Source organism: Ambystoma mexicanum, chromosome 5p (assembly GCF_040938575.1).
Source record: "Ambystoma mexicanum isolate Mex_15411 chromosome 5p, UKY_AmexF1_1, whole genome shotgun sequence".
Taxonomy (NCBI): domain Eukaryota; kingdom Metazoa; phylum Chordata; class Amphibia; order Caudata; family Ambystomatidae; genus Ambystoma; species Ambystoma mexicanum.
This window is the reverse complement of record NC_090930.1, coordinates 116886807-116900721: the sequence shown is the minus strand read 5'-3', so window position 1 is coordinate 116900721 and position 13915 is coordinate 116886807.

Genomic DNA, 13915 nt, shown 5'->3' with positions numbered 1-13915 from the left:
ATTGTTTTAAACATATATAGATTATTTTGTATTACATAAAATAACATTATTTTTAGAATACAATTAAAGAGATTCCCTTGTCATCCTGTTTACTCTGGTTCAAAAACCCTCTATATTCCTTTTGGCATTTACCTGATGAGCCAGAGAGACTAACAGGTAATCCCCTTTATATTTTTGTAATGATTCTTTCACACAACAACAGTGAGGGAGGTGAACGACGCAGGACCATGAGCAAGAGTTGTTGACAACTCTTGCTCGTGCGTTCCCCTCCTCTGCCACACCCAGGGAATACGGCATATGACTGACAGCCCAGGCTGTGCTGGAGTGCGCAGTGCACTGTTGCGCGGCTTGCCAGCCTCCTCCTCACCTTCAGAGCCAGCAGGCAGTGACGCGTGCTGCTAGGCTTCCGGGGATCAGTGTGAGCCTGACTCAGTGACGATGGTGGTGAGAATAGAAGACTGCTTGCTGCTGCTCTCGGGTACATATATATTCTTCCTTTCTTTCTGTCCCGGCTCACTGAACCGCCTTGTGATGCAACCACTCGCGTCCCTGGTCTCTGGTTTAGACTCTAGTGATCCTGTGTCCTTTCACTTCCTCTCACCTGCCTTCTCTCTTCCTGCTGCCTTCTTCCTTCATGTCATCGTGTTTTGGTAAATAAGTCTGGAAGATTTCTGTCCTGTCCTTTCCCTTCCTCTCACCTGCCTTCTCTCTTCCCGCTGCCTTCTTCCTTCATGTCATCGCGTTTTGGTAAATAATTCTGGAAGGTTTCTAACAACTGTCCTGACATTTCCCTGCTCACTGAACTGCCTCGTGTTGCAACCACTCGCTTCGCTGCTCTCTGGTTTAGACACTAGTGATCCTATGTCCTTTCCCTTCCTCTCACCTGCCTTCTCTCTTCCATCTGCCATCTTCCTTCATGTCATCGTGTTTTGGTAAACCATTCTGGAATATTTCTGTCCTGTCCTTTCCCTTCCTCTCACCTGCCTTCTTCCCGCTGCCTTCTTCCATCTTGTCATCATGTTTTGGTAAATAATTCTGGAAGGTTTCTGTCCTGTCCTTTCCCTTTGTCTCACCTGCCTTCTTCCTTCTAGTCATCATGTTTTGGTAAATAATTCTGGAAGGTTTCTGTTCTGTCCTTTCCCTTCCTCTCACCTGCCTTCTCTCTTCCCGCTGCCTTCTTCCTTCATGTCATTGCGTTTTGGTAAATAATTCTGGAAGGTTTCTAACAACTGTCCTGACCTGTCCCTGCTCACTGAACCGCCTCGTGATGCAACCACTTGCGTCCCTGGTCTCTGGTTTAGACGCTAGTGATCCTGTGTCCTTTCCCTTCCTCTCACCTGCCTTCTCTCTTCCCGCTGCCTTCTTCCTTCATGTCATCGCGTTTTGGTAAATAATTCTGGAAGGTTTCTGTCCTGTCCTTTCCCTTCCTCTCACCTGCCATCTTCTCGCTGCCTTCTTCCATCTTGTCATCACGTTTTGGTAAATAATTCTGGAAGGTTTCTGTCCTGTCCTTTCCCTTCGTCTCACCTGCCTTCTTCCTTCTTGTCATCACGTTTTGGTAAATAATTCTGGAAGGTTTCTGTTCTGTCCTTTCCCTTCCTCTCACCTGCCTTCTCTCTTCTCGCTGCCTTCTTCCTTCATGTCATCGTGTTTTGGTAAATAATTCTGAAAGGTTTCTATCAACTGTCCTGACTTGTCCCTGCTCACTGAACCACCTCATGTTGCAACCACTCGCTTCCCTGCTCTCTGGTTTAGACGCTAGTGATCCTGTGTCCTTTCACTTCCTCTCACCTGCCTTCTCTCTTCCTGCTGCCTTCTTCCATCTTGTCATCGTGTTTTGGTAAATAAGTCTGGAAGGTTTCTGTCCTGTCCTTTCCCTTCCTCTCACCTGCCTTCTCTCTTCCCGCTGCCTTCTTCCTTCATGTCATTGCGTTTTGGTAAATAATTCTGGAAGGTTTCTAACAACTGTCCTGACATTTCCCTGCTCACTGAACTGCCTCGTGTTGCAACCACTCGCTTTGCTGCTCTCTGATTTAGATGCTAGTGATCCTATGTCCTTTCCCTTCCTCTCACCTGCCTTCTCTCTTCCAGCTGCCATCTTCCTTCATGTCATTGCGTATTGGTAAACCATTCTGGAATATTTCTGTCCTGTCCTTTCCCTTCCTCTCACCTGCTTTCTTCCCGCTGCCTTCTTCCATCTTGTCATCACGTTTTGGTAAATAATTCTGGAAGGTTTCTGTCCTGTCCTTTCCCTTCGTCTCACCTGCCTTCTTCCTTCTTGTCATCACGTTTTGGTAAATAATTCTGGAAGGTTTCTGTTCTGTCCTTTCCCTTCCTCTCACCTGCCTTCTCTCTTCTCGCTGCCTTCTTCCTTCATGTCATCGTGTTTTGGTAAATAATTCTGAAAGGTTTCTATCAACTGTCCTGACTTGTCCCTGCTCACTGAACCACCTCATGTTGCAACCACTCGCTTCCCTGCTCTCTGGTTTAGACGCTAGTGATCCTGTGTCCTTTCACTTCCTCTCACCTGCCTTCTCTCTTCCTGCTGCCTTCTTGCATCTTGTCATCGTGTTTTGGAAAATAAGTCTGGAAGGTTTCTGTCCTGTCCTTTCCCTTCCTCTCACCTGCCTTCTCTCTTCCCGCTGCCTTCTTCCTTCATGTCATCGCGTTTTGGTAAATAATTCTGGAAGGTTTCTAACAACTGTCCTGACATTTCCCTGCTCACTGAACCACCTCATGTTGCAACCACTTGCTTCCCTGCTCTCTGGTTTAGACGCTAGTGATCCTGTGTCCTTTCTCTTCCTCTCACCTGCCTTCTCTCTTACGGCTGCCTTCTTCCTTCTTGTCATCGCGTTTTGGTAAATAAGTCTGGAAGGTTTCTGTCCTGTCCTTTCCCTTCCTCTCACCTGCCTTCTCTCTTCCCGCTGTCTTCTTCCTTCTTGTCATCACGTTTTGGTAAATAAGTCTGGAAGGTTTCTGTCCTGTCCTTTCCCTTCCTCTCACCTGCCGTCTGTCTTCCCGCTGCCTTCTTCCATCATGTCATCACATTTTGGTAAATAATTCTGGAAGGTTTCTAACAACTGTCCTGACATGTCCCTGCTCACTGAACTGCCTCGTGTTGCAACCACTCGCTTCCCTGCTTTCTGGTTTAGGCACTAGTGATCCTGTGTCCTTTCCCTTCCTCTGACCTGCCTTCTCTCTTCCCGCTGCCTTCTCCCTTCATGTCATCGCGTTTTGGTAAATAATTCTGGAAGGTTTCTGTCCTGTCCTTTCCCTTCCTCTGACCTGCCTTCTCTCTTCCCGCTGCCTTCCTCCTTCATGTCATCGCGTTTTGGTAAATAATTCTGGAAGGTTTCTAACAACTCTACAGCCACATTATGCATTTAGTTTCTGTGCTTTTTGGAAATTCGAATCCTAATGTATTTCTAACACTTCCTGTTGTTAGAAACACACAAGGCAGGATCAAAATCTATTGAAACAGAAGGAAGAAAACAGGTACAAAACATGCCGAAATGCTCAAAATTCATTCAAAAGTCATAATCCATCCTGTAAAGTAGAATGAAGTATTACCACCTCTTGATAGGCCAAGAGACGAAAAAATGAGGTCCAACAGACGCATACGTGCTCAGAATGCATTGAAAAATCCATTATTCAACATACAGCCTGTAAACTACTAGTGAGGAACAAAACGCATTGAAACATATCAAAGACCAACAAAAACAGCCTCAAAATACACCCTTCCCTCGCGTTTTGGTAAATGTGAATTCTGGTGGATTCCCATTTTGCATTGGGTGTCCATGTTTTGTTACTTAGAATCCTGATATATTAAACAACTCTCTTCTCCCACACAAGGCAGGATCAAAATGTACTGCTGTTTACAGGCTTTTTCACTGATGAAATCTTCAATCCATTTTAAGCTTTTCTGAGTGTTTTGGAGCTTGTATTTACCATCCTTTGATCCATCCATTCAACACGTGTGCATACTCCCTTGTAGTTTTCAGGCTGGATCTTGAATGATGACATTTTCATTGCATTTTGAGCGTCACTTGTATGTGTTTTTCGGAGCTAGTTTGTCCATCTCCCCGCCTATGCGTCTAAAGACTAGTTTTTCACTGATGACTCTTTGAATGCATTTTCAGCACTAGGTCTTGCTCTGGAGATATTTTTTCCCCCACTGAATCTTTCAATACATTTTGATCCTGCCTTGTGTTTAGAGGCTGGATCTTGAATGATGACATTTTCAAAGCATTTTGAGCATTTATATTTGTTTCGAAGCTAGGTTTTCCTCGTTGAACCTCCCAACACGAACTGGTTTATACTTCCGTTGAAACTGAATACATTTTGATCCTGCCTTTCAAAGAAAGAAACAACCTGGATGGGCTGACAAAACGCTGCCACTCCACTACTGAAAGGCCCCAGTATTCATTCACACCCCTAAAATTTCAGAAACACCTGCAGGCACACAATTTCATGGAACACATGTGTCATGGTGCATGCCAGCAGAAGTGCGTTCAACTCATGGTCTGTGTGAAGGAGTTTTGAGTGCAAGCATAGGTGAGTGAGCACAGATGGAAGTGTGAGTTAGGCTATGTTATTGGATTTATTAGGAAAACTGCTGCCATTTGCATGGTCTCTTGATGTTCTGGGATATGTAAGCGAACATGGTTGGCTTTCGTTAGTACTCACAGCATGAAACAGTGCAAAATTGCTTTGATACTGTATTGATGCATGCAGGCTCTACTATATTTGTATGTCTTGTGTGTCAAGGATACTTAATATATTTGTATAGAGAGATGTGCTTTATGCTTCACTAGAGCGAGGGTGGTATACTTATGCTGTGTTTTACATGAACGTGGAAGAAGTGTCATGTTCAGATAGTGTGTAACGGGAAGGTAGACCAAGTTGGTACTCAATTTCCATGTGTGATCGGTTTGCTGAGTCAATGTTATTTGTTATCAGTTATATACTACAGCAGTTGCCTCTGTAGTATATAACTGAATACTGTGCTTCCACGTGTCCGAAGTGTGGAATATGTTTTCTGTGGCCTGGTCCTCCAGTCTGCAGATAAGAGGAACAGAGAATAGGAGGAGAGGATGGATGGCGAGGGAACAGATTTTTGAAAAGCCTGAGAGACATGCAGTGTTAGGCAAGCGTCCAGTGTTGGAAAACTAGCTATGTGCATGCTGCAAAACTTTGTAAATAAATATGCTGTGCTGTGCGCACCTAACATTGGCCTTCACATGTCCTTGTTTCAAAAAGGAACTTTGAAGACCTGAAGCAGTGAAGCTCATGTGTCAGAGTTGATTTTCAATTATTTGCAGCAGCCGAACCTCACACAGGAAAGCTGACAACGTACACAGCATAATAAGTGAGTAAAGTTGATTAACAGAATGGCATATATGTTGCAATCCTCTTTTGTCCGATCCTGTGTGTACTGATGTTTTTGGTTGGAAGTATTACTGTTTTTATTTCCCTCGCTGCCCACACCACCTTCTCAAGGGAACTATTTGTGCTTGCTTTATTCAAACCTTACCATCAAACTTTGCACTCAAGTGCCTGTCAGTGTTTTTTGAAAGCAGCTGCAAACCCTCTACTGGTGTAATAAAAATGATGTACCCAGGTCTACCTTCAGCCACTCAATTTATAAGCACTAGGCATATCCTTCGCTGAAGTTCTGTTAAAAACACGCATTGGCAAAGTCGAACAATTTCAGCTAGTTTGTCAATATCAGGCTTTCACCAAGCAATGCTATTATATGTTCATAAAGCCCAGGTACTCTCACCTTGCAGCTGCTAGAATCCAGTTAAGACCACTATGACAGTACCTGGCAAATGCCTTTACCATACCTACACAAAAGCCAAAACTGTTGGCATTGGCAATGCCCAACTAAGAATGGCTTTTACCTGTGTGCCCGGCTGCCCTTCCCTCCCAACATGGGAATAGGATGAAATGGGTTGGGCATGCATGTTGCTTTGCTTTGTTCGAGAAACTATGTTTATAGAGGTAAGTAATTTATTTTTCTAGTTATGTAATTCCCCACGATTTCATTTCCTGTGGTCACCATACACACATTACATTGGTCCCTCTCCCACACTTGAATTGCAGAACAAGTCCTTGGAATGGCCCTGCGTGGAGAGCGAGACACAGAAAATATTTCTGGCAAGCCACTCGCGCATATAACACACACACACACACACACACTGACACAGTGATGATATATGTGATTTAATACATACTGCTATTTTAATGTTGCCAAAAGTCACGTTCTTTGACTAAAAAACTATAAATAAATGAAAAAAGAAAAGTCCCAAGGTGTCCCCTGTCCCCACAGATTTGATGGGCCTCCTACACTCCTACCTTGGCGACAGGCCTGACGTGTAAGTTAATAACCCACAAGCCCTGATAAAATATTCCCAGTAGGGCTTTACAGGGCCGAGACGCCAAACTACTGCATCATTAAAATTTGTGGGTCCTTCCTACAGGTATTAACTGTTGGGAAGATGAAAGTTGCTAAAGTACCTGAATAAATTTGCTTTTCATAGGTTTAGCAACTGGGGTCACACACCTAAAAAAAATAAAAATAAAAAATAAAAGAACCCATCAGCTGCTGCAGGGTTCGGGTTTTATACGGTTCACTGGGTGGAAACAAATGATGAATGGAGATGCTGTGTGGTGACAGAAGCATCACCCACCCATGCAGTGCCAATTTAGGCTTAAGTGGGCCAGGGGACTGCCTGGAGGGGTATGAACGTTGGCCGATGCACAGTGCCCAGTATCAGTTCATGTCACACTGTGCCACACTCAATTTTCACAGTTCTCCATTTATCTAACTTTCTTTACGACTCCTGCTCTTCAGAAATAATTTTCTATTTGTCCATTGCTATGTTTCTCTCTCCCTCCATGTCCACTTAAGTCGTATTCTCACACTGTCTTTAACTGTCTGTGTACGTAGGTATTTTTTTCTGAGCCTGGCCTTTGGACCATGCTGTGTGGACACATGTCAGTGATTGCAATCAGAATCGCAGTATAATGTTTTACTATTAAGTCATTGGGCCTCATTACACGGTAGGCGGTAAACCATGGCGCTATTAGCGCCATGGTTCATGCCGGTAATTTACCGGTAACGCCTTGGAGGAAAGGGGAATTACCGCCCTATTCCAAGGTTGGTGGGGCGGTAATTCCCCCTTCAACCATTGCCCTTCCCCATTCCCATTTTTGCCCCATAGGGCTCTATGGGAATGGGGAAGGCGCTAATTACGGTACCGCAAATTGCGGTACCGTAATTAGCTCCACTGGTCCCTTTGCGGGTTGGTTTTTAACGCCTGCAAAAAGCAGGCGTTAAAATCTCCAACCCGCAAAGGGACCTCGTAGTAAAGCGGTAAGGATTTACCGGTACCGGTAAAATACCGGTAAAATACCGGTACCGGTAAACCCTTACCGCTTACCGTGTAATGAGGCACATTAACTTTAAATTGGATTCTGTTAGCCCAATGCAACTATCACTCAAAGACGTTTATCAATCACAGACTGGGTTTGTCCTTTTTTTGGCACCAGTATTGTGATGTACAAAAGATGGCAGGCTTTGAGAAAGTCCAATTTTTGCATACAATGAATGCACAGTGAAATGTAATTATTTCCCAAAAATCACACAATATAAAATGAGACTTACTATTTTTTTTAGTCAAACTAGCACACTTCATAGACGTTAAGCTTCAAACGCCCCCCCCCTCGGACTCCACCTCTCCCGCTTTCAATGACTAATTATTTATAAGGAATTTTGGTAAGAACTGGCGATATGTGTGGGTTTTCAGTTGGAAAGGTTTATCACAGTTCTAATTACATACATGTGTACATATTAGAAAAGGCATTGCTAATAACAAAGAACAGTGTTAAAAAAACATAATTGCTCATGCTTTCCAACTCAACATAAAAACTCTCACGGAACCCCACGGGGTACAGGTAAAGAAAGGCCAAATAGCAAAATGGTTTCCACTGCTTGGTGTGCTGGCAGCTCTGGAAGCGTATGTTTATCTCTCCTTTTGATCTGCAGGGTAAGCCCCGAAGGAGACATGATGGACACTGCGGGTGGGCGAGAGAGGGGGCATAAAGTGCAGCTTTCAAAAGGCCGTTTGAGTTTAGTCGTTGATTGTGATCCAGAAAAGTTAAATGTTTTCATTGTTAGCATGTCTGGACTTAAGAAGTGCAGGTACTGAGGACCCGGTAGGACCGTGAAATGAAGAGCCTGACACGGTAAACTGGTTCAGGCTTTTAATCAGAGGGCCCGCTCGGAGCACCGGCAAGGTCCCGCAGCTAAGCTCGTCTCCAGCCAAGTGTCGTGTCTGTCTCACGATCCCGCCCAGAAACTGAGGTAAGGCTCGTGAGACAGCGGCGACCATTCCAAACCATAACAATGTATCCTAAAGATCATTACCTATCCCCACCCCTTAAAACCTACACAGGACAATCCTAGAGAACTAAACAAAAAGACTAAAGGCACAGAAGCAAATGAAATTACAAGCAAACTCAAACCATATTAATTCACAAACAGCTAACAGTAACTAATAACATGGAATAAAATATACTTGCAGTGAAATAACACTTTGTAATTATCACACATAATCACGCAACCACCTCGGTTTGCATGCTACACTCTTTAGAGTACCCCCACCAATACCCACATCCTCTCTCATCTTGACACAGGAACCCACCCCACCAGCCACACCAGAAGAAACACCCAACTCTGGCGAAACACGTAACTCTGGCTCCAACTCAACCTTCTCACCCCCAAACTGCTCACCATCCACACCCGCATCACCACTCCTTCCACTCATATTTTCAGCACTTGCTAATCTGCCTTTAGACCACACCTCTCCACCATCCAAAATGACCACTCCTCTCCTCACAGCAGAAGTCCTTTCGGGACCCAAAAAACTTGCTGTCAACACACATGTGTGGAAACCTAGGGTTCCTAATGAACACCCACTCCCCTACTTTCCAATAACGAACCTTGACACACTACCTCCTGTCAAACTGCTCCTTGTTCGTACTCTGAACCTGCCTGATAAGCTTCATAATGGCACCCCTGTCCACTACAACAGACCCTGCCAACACCAACCAACCAGGACAGAGTCTGGTTCCTGGTTCCCAACCTTTGAGCAACACGAAAGGGGAAACCTTAGTAACAGAAAGCGGAGTAGTCAAATATTCTACATCATGTGATCCAATACCTCTCTCCACGGTTGCCCCGTGCACAAAGCTAACTGTATCCCTCCTTTTATGTATCTGTTAGCCCTCTCCACAATCCCATTGGCTCTGGGATGATATAGGGCTGTCCTGGTATGTTCAATGACATAACATTCCAAAAGTGTCCTCATGAAAATAGAGACAAACTGGATGCCATTGTCAGACACACTTTCTAAGGGAGACTCTGCCCTAAAAAATACTTTCCCAAAAACATTACCAAATCCTTAGCTGTTACCTCCCTGGCAGCTTCCCACTCTACCCACTTGGAGTGAAAATCCACAAGAACAAAAATATACTTGAAACATCGCCTAAACCAGCGACAGGTCCCAAAATGTCTACCACTAGCTTCTTCCACGGTTGAGCGGGAACAGTATGGGGAATGGAGTCTCACGCACCACTTTATTTTTTATCGCTGATCTGGCAAGACATACAATCCTTAACAAATCTCTCCACCATCCTGTCCATCCCCGGCCACGAGTAACTAGGTCTCAACTTTCTCTTTGTGGCCCCCTAACCGGGATGACCCTGATGTACTATTTCCATGAGAGCAAACCTAACTCCCTCTGGAGGCACAATGCACCTGCCTCTTCTCAATCTACCCCCAATGATGCTCAATTCTTCCCTGACCTCCCACCAAACCTCAAACCTCTTTTCCAGCACCTCCTTGTTGGGCCAGCCATCCACTTGTCCACTGTGTTACGCTCACCTGGTCTCTGTGGAGGCGTTGGGACACGGTTGCAGCCCTCCCCGGGATGAAACTCTTCTTGTCTGTTCCTCCCTCTGCATCTGTGTGGGGAACTGCGGTGATGAGCAGTGCGGTTCTTGCGTGAATATAAGGGGGGTCCTATGAGTATGCAGCCTGTGGTTCCTGACCCCTTTCTCCACACCTCTTCTCCCTGGATGTGGCTTCCCTGGGGTTGCACTACTCTTGAGGCTCACCTGCTGAATAATGATGATGAGCTCTCCGTCCTGCTGCTTCTGGCAGGGGTGCTTGTTGAAGGGAACCAAGTTCCTTCACTGGTCCCTTATCGTGGAAGTCCAGGCCAGCTGCGACTAGTCCACTACTCTTATGGGTAAGTGTTTCCCTTGTTTCCACTTGCCCGCTTGTCTTTCGACTGTTGCAATTGTATTTGTAAATTCTGTTCTCGGTCCTTTGAATGTAATGTCTCTTTTCTCTGCTCTCTCCCCTTGCAGGTGGTATAGCGGTGCCAGCGGTAGCTGCGGTAGAAGAAGCGGAGCTGGTGATACGGAAAAGCGGGGCTGAGATTGTCTGACAGCTGGTAAGTAGCCTTTAATGGTGCCTTAGGGTGCGCGTTGGGTTTTAAATGCGGCACGACCCTGGGTTGGGTGTTTTCGGGAGTTCTAACCTTGTCTTGACTTCTTTTCTCATTTCAGGACTTCGGCTTTGTGGGACAGAGAGCGCAGGTGCTACGTCATCGATTCGGGATCTGCCAAGAAGATAGAGCGTTGCCGTGAGATGCGAGCCAGGTTCCAGGTAAGTATGCTGTAGTTTCAGGATCACAAGGTAAGTAGCTGGTCCAGGCGGCGGTGAACGTCACATTGCACTGAGGTGCAAAGTAACACAAAATGTTTGCTTGAGGGATCAGTGGGTTTATATAGTCTTGTCCCTGGCCACGTCCAATAGCTCTGGCCTGCCTGCTGCCACTCCCTGCCACACCCGATGACTCAGCACCTGAAGACGAGGCCTAGGGAGCCACGCCCGGTGAGTCAGCACATGGGGATGTTCTCTGGAATAAAGGCTTCCAGCACCTGGAAAGTTCTTGTAAAATAAAAGCACTCCAGCACTGAAGGAAAATAAAAGCACACCTGTACTGAAATAAAGTATGCACAGAAGTAAAGAAGAGTCCAGCCAGGGCCCCTGTGTTTATGAATCCCAAAGGGACATAAGTGAGTCAAGGGAGTCAAGTGACCCATTGCCCTCATCACTAGATGTTGTGGTTTTTGTGTTCTGGGGCCCGTTGCCATGACACACTGCTTTATAGACTTCATATCCCCATCTATGAGTTCTCCTTGTTCCCATTCCTCACACCCAACACAAACCACCTCCAGCTCAGCCACTACACACTCCTCGCTATCCTCAACTCTCATTTCTTGATCCCTTTCCACAGGCATCCTAGAGAGACAATCTGCCACAATGTGTTTCTTCCCTGGCAGATAACTTACATCAAAATCATAGACTCGTAGACCCAAACCCCATCTGCTTATTCTGGGAGAGTCTAAAGCCCAGCTACCACTGTCAAAAGGTTGCACTAAAGGTTTATGATCAGACCTTACAATGAACCTCCTGCCCCATAAAATAAACTTGAAGTGATTGATGGCCCAGAACATCGCTAAAGCTTCCCGCTCAATAACAGAATAATTCTCCTAAGCCCCTTTCAAAGTCCTGGAAGCAAAAGCTATGACTCTCTCAGTATTATTGTTATCATATTGCAAAAGTGTTGCCCACAACCCCAATATACTAGCATCTACTGCCAAGACACTCCTATCACTAGGATTACATTTCCCAATTGAGGGCATCTCAGCTATTCCCTCCTTGATCTTGCAGAATGCTTCCTCACAACCATTCTACCAGTCAAACTTCACTCCTTTCTTCAACAAATCTCTAAGGGGTGTGGATATCACAGCAAACTCTTTTTTTACAAATTTGTGATAATACTCCACCAGACCAAGAAAAGACCTCATCTGGTCCTTATCCAATGGGCGTGGTGCCTCCTTGACTGCATCTACTAAGCTTAACTTTTGTCTAACCCCTTCACTTGACACCTCATGACCCAAGTATTCTACACTTTCCACAGCCAACTTACATTTGCTTCTCTTCACCGTCAAACCTGCCTCTCCCACTCTACACAGTACCATTCTCAACACTTCATCATACCTTTTGCTTGAATCAGCAAATATACAAATTTCATCCTGAAAAATGACTATATTTGGCACACCATCCATCACGGTCTCCATGACCCTTTGAAAGACCGCCGCTGCCAACACCAGTCCAAATGGCATTCTAAAATATCGAAAGTTCCCTTCAGTGGTCACAAATGCAGTTAAATGTTGACAACCTTCCGAAAGTGGCACCTGATGATAGGCCTGAGACAAGTACATTACAGATAACACATTGGCATTGTTCCACGTTGCCAGCTTTTCACCAATAATTGAAAGGGGGTGGCGATCCACCAAGATACTTCTGTTCAGATCCCTCAAATCCCCACTCGCCTTTGATGCACTCACCACAGGAGACAGCCACTCCGCACCCTCGACTCTTTCGATGATCCCCCTCTGAAGTAAGGACTCAATCTCTATTTTCACTTTGTCTCTGAGGTGTTGGGGAACCGGCCTCACTCTGTGCCCCTTAGGAACGGCTCCCGTTTTAAGTTTGATCTCATGTTGAAACCCATCCAGCCTTCCAAGATCTTCTGAAAACACAATGGGAAATTCCTTCTCCCACCTGTCTCCTATCTCTGCAATCGTGATAGGGGATTCAGCACTAGCTTGAATACGTATATCCAACTTTCGCGGCACACTCCATCCTAGGAGTGACGATCCTTCTCTAGTCACGAAAACATCTGCGTCACAGACACTGACCTTATACTTAATGGTTGCAGAGTACTTTCTCAACACATCGATCTTGACGTTGCCATATGCATATGGTTCGATTCCATGTTCCTTTAACTGTCCAACCTTTCCATTTACGCAGTTTTCAAAGGTTTGTCTGGACATGATCGTCCAAGGTGAACCACTATCCACCTTCATTGTCACAACTCTTTCATTCACTAGGAACACATCAATGGGTCATTTCCCACTGTTGGACATGTCTCCTACTTCTAGATCATGTTTTACCTGAACATGTTGGGACACCATGGAATTTTCTTATTGTTCAGGACACCTTCCACCAGCTTCAACATTTTCAACCAAAGCAGATTCTAGGCAAACTCTGGCAAAGTGCCCCCTCTTCTTACACTTCAACCAATTCACATTCCTGGCAGGGCAAAACATATGGTGGAGATATGAGGATTGCTTCCGCATTTGAAACACTTCACTTCCCTGCCAGCAGCACATTTTCTGTTGTTCTTGACTGCCGCAACTTCATTGACTTGCTTGTCGGCCTTCATGCTCGTCATGTACTTGGAGGTTTGCTCCATTCCCCTGGCCATCTCCACAGCTTGCTCCAAAGGCAGATCTTTAGAAGGCAACTTTTCCCTGAACCCAACTGCTGTTCGTACACCGCACAAGTTGGTCACGTATGAGTGAATCAGCAAGGAGTCTGAAATCACATGTGTGATTTAAAGTCCTTAGTGCAGCAATGAAGCTCTCAACTGGTTCATGCAGTTCCTGAGATCTTTCAAAAAACGTGTGCCTCTCAAACGTGACATTTTTTTTGGTTCAAAGTGACATTGCAACTTTTTCTCTGCAACACTGAACTGGTCTACATCTCATTGGCCCTCTTCACCTTGTTCCAGTAGCCCGTCAAACACACTGCGGTCTTCTGCCCCTAGATTGTGCAACAGGATGGCCTCTTTTCTTGCTGGAGCAAACCTTTCACCCCAATGTCCACGAGGTACGTATCAAACAGTTTCTTCCATCTGTCCCATCTGATATTTGGCGTGCCTGGCTCTGGCAAGAACAGTGGGGGTGGAGTCATGCTGGCGGCTGCCAT